Consider the following 4,337-nt stretch of genomic DNA (forward strand, 5'->3'; position numbering starts at 1 on the left):
TCTCTATTTTGATGCAATGTTGCATGTAGCAACCTTACTGACCATTATAAGTGATACTAGAGCATCATCTAGAGGATCGTAAAGCTGCAAGACAAGCCCAATTGTGAGTACGTGGCTAGAGAATTGGTCTTATTAGCCACATAAGAACCCATCAGTAACGACATCCCAGAGCAATCATACTCGAATCGAATGATAGCCATGATGATGAGAACATAAATTGATATCATCATTGTGAGAAGCTATTGAAAAGGTATAAGCTGTTTCAAAAGGATTCAAAATAACCCTTATTAGGATCAGCTTTTTAATCTTTGAAGTATCACCTGACATCTACATATTCCAGAGAGTTCTGATGCTTTTCATATGTATTTTTAGCTCCTCCTTCACTTAGGTCATGAGTCACTCATTAACATCCGTCGGTGTTAATTGAATGCACGATCTCAACATTATTATTATTATTATTGGAAAAGAAACCTATAAAATTACTGTGTATAACGTGTTTACTTATAAGTATTTACATTTTATTTTGCACAATCTCCTCATTATTATTATTATTGAAAAAGGGCCACAGATAGGGCCTGAAAGTACTCGAGTGTTGAGTAAAATAAAGTGTAAATACTCACAAGTAAACACATTATACACAGTAATTTTGTGGGTTTCTTTTCCAATCTTCAGAAGAAAACTGAAAAAAGTTTTTGTTTGGTTCATTATCATTATTGTTGTTTGATATACACTTTAAACTCCTTACCTTCCTGAAGAGTATTATTCTCCTCATGAGATTCCTGGTAATTAATGATTTCATGATCATTTTAGTTTGTTTTAATTATGTTACCTATAGCTGTTGCTTACTGTAATGGGGGAGAGGGTGGGTGGTAATCTAGAGTATGGGTCATACATGGAGGTTGTGTATTGGGCATTCCATCAATCCGGAGACTTAAGTTTAGATTGTTATTTCAACTAACAAAAATAGAGAATTATAGTTCTTAGGATTTGGCTAGTGTTGTCCCTCTCTAACAAGTTAAAACACACACACACACACACCATATATATACAGGGTGTCCATGAAGTCCCAGTATCATTGCAAGTATTTATTGCTTGTAATGTTGCTGGGACCTTATGGACACCCTATATATATATATATATATATATATATATATATATATATATATATATATATATATATATATATATATATATATATGTTATATATATATATATATATATATATATATATATATATATATATATATATATATATATATATATATATATATATATATATATATATACAAATGTTATACAGGAGAACAAGAGGAAAATAAATAATTGTGTTCTACAGTAAAGTAAATGCAGAGCGAAAAGTTAATAACCATAATGATCACGGTTACATATATGTGAGTGTGTGCATATATAAACTTATAGAAAGAGAGAAGAAGTCATATTATGGATCTCAGAATTACTATAAGGTTCTTTGGCCACCAATAGGCGCTTTTCTCAATCAGAGGCAGAGCTAGAGAAGAAATGCCATCATATTTCTCCTTGCTTCATGTCCCAGCTAGAATGTCAAATAGTCTAAGACTGAAAAGGAGAGTCGTGCAGAATCTCGAAATCTCTCTCTGAAGTTTATCATCTTTCAAATATATCTTTAAAGATAACCACGCGGATTTGTAGTATCCTCCAAGAAGAAATCGTCACTAACAATGCCAAATTTTCATAAAGATTTCGTGACTGAATGAGAGATACAAAATTAAGAGGATTTGAAACAGAGCTGACCTTATAGGTATGGATTCTGAGCGGTTTCATAAGAGGTATGATTTTACAAATATCGATCAGATGCAAAAGAAACCGTCGAAATAAAATGAAAATAGGGCTAAGTGATTTTGCAGTGATTTACTTACTTTGTGTTTGCCCCGACATTAGGTTCTTATTTGTTGTGTGTAATTCGTTTTTGAAACGGCTCTCTGTCGTTGATTCAATAGTGTCAGCGGGTACAAAAATCTTAAAAAGAAACAAAATTAATTTCCTTAGAGTGTCAAAATTAGCTAAGTTTCCCAAATATTTTCGTTTTCTCTCTATCCCAACAAACTGGTAAGAAAGAAAATGACCACTTGTGAATTATTGAGGTGACTATAATAATAATAATAATAATAATAATAATAATAATAATAATAATAATAATAATAATAAATAATAATAATAATAATAATAATAAATAATAATAATAATAATAATAATAATAATAATAGAAATGAGATTGTTAATACTGTTTTTCTGTCTGACTTTTCTAGACATTTATCTATAGGCTACTTGGAATGTGGCATATATAATGAAGGTGGGTGGGTACTGGACTTTTTAATTTTTTTTTAATAGTCATCGGAATAGCAATTTAGGGCTATACTAATCCCCACTAAACATAGGCAACAGACATAATATATAATATGTATATATATATATATATATATATATATATATATATATATATATATATATATATATATCGTATATATATTGTGTACACACACACACACACACACACACACACACACATATATATATATATATATATATATATATATATATACTATATATAATATATATATATATGCTTAGAAAATTAGCGTTACAATTACTATGGCCATCCAGGCATGTAAGTGTATGTGCTCTTGCTTATAAGTGTACATTCCATTTTATCCATACACACTATATTTCGTTGAGTTCAAATTACTGTATTAATTAAAAGCTACTGTTTCCTACAGATACAGGTAGAAAGCTATTTGCAATAAGAAATTGACGTTTAGGCTCATGCCCTGCCATTGCCTCAATATATAAGAATTTTATGTGCAGGCCTATGCCCTGCCATTGCCTCAAAACATAAGAAATTGACAAGTAGGCCTATGTCCTTTCATTGCCTCAATAAATAAGAATTTTATGTGCAGACCTATGCCCTGCCATTGCCTCTAAACATAAGAAATTTACGAGTAGGCCTATGCCCTGTTCATTGCTTCAAAATAGAAGGCTTTGGCGTGGAGACCTATGCCCTGTTATTGCCTCAAAATATACAAATTTTATCTGAAGCCTATACCTTGCTATAATGATATAATAATAATAATAATAATAATAATAATAATAATAATATAATATGATAATGAATAATGATAATGATAATGATAATGATGAATGATAATGATAATGATAATGAAATGATAATGGAATAATGAATAATGAATAATAATAATAATAATAATAATAATAATAATAATAATAATAATAATAATAATATAATAATAATAATAATCAGGAATAAGGGATACCAACAGAACAAACTATTCAGAACCAACCATAAAAGAGTATACAGCCAACTAAGAGGGGAAGCAACCACCAAGAAATTCCTGAAGCCGAACCAAGTAAGAGACTCTGGGAAAACATATGGAGCAATCCGGTATCACACAACAAACACGCAACATGGCTCCAGGAAGTCAAGGAAGAATAAACAGGGAGAATAAAACAAAGATTCACAGAGATCACAACAGACACAGTCAGAAACCAACTAAAGAAAATGCCAAACTGGAAAGCCCCAGGTCCCGATGAAGTCCATGGATACTGGCTCAAAAACTTCAAGGCTCTACACCCACGAATAGCAGAACAACTCCAGCATTGTATCTCAAATCACCATGCACCCAAATGGATGACCACAGGAAGAACATCCTTAGTACAAAAAGACAAGAGTAAGGGAAATATAGCCAGTAACTACAGGCCTATCACCTGCCTACCAATAATGTGGAAGTTACTAACAGGTATCATCAGTAAAAGGCTATACACTACCTAGAGGAGACAAACACCATCCCCCACCAACAGAAAGGCTGCAGAAGGAAGTGTAGGGGCACAAAAGACCAGCTCCTGATAGACAAAATGGTAATGAAGAACAGTAGGAGAAGAAAAACCAACCTAGGCATGGCATGGATACTATAAGAAAGCCTTTGACATGATACCACATACATGGCTAATAGAATGCCTGAAAATATATGGGGCAGAGGAAAGCACCATCAGCTTCCTCAAAAATACAATGCGCATCTGGAATACAATACTTAAAAGCTCTGAAATAAGACTAGCAGAAGTTAATATCAGGAGAGGGATCTTCCAGGGAGACTCGCTGTCCCCACTACTCTTCGTAGAAGCCATGATTCCCATGACAAAAGTACTACAGAAGATGGATGCCGGGTACCAACTCAAGAAAAGAGGCAACAGAATTAACCATCTGATGTTCATGGACGACATCAAGCTGTATGGTAAAAGCATCAAGGAAATAGATACCCTAATCCAGTCTGTAAGGATTGTATCTG

This window comes from Macrobrachium nipponense, chromosome 31 (genome assembly GCF_015104395.2).
Source record: "Macrobrachium nipponense isolate FS-2020 chromosome 31, ASM1510439v2, whole genome shotgun sequence".
Lineage (NCBI taxonomy): Eukaryota > Metazoa > Arthropoda > Malacostraca > Decapoda > Palaemonidae > Macrobrachium > Macrobrachium nipponense.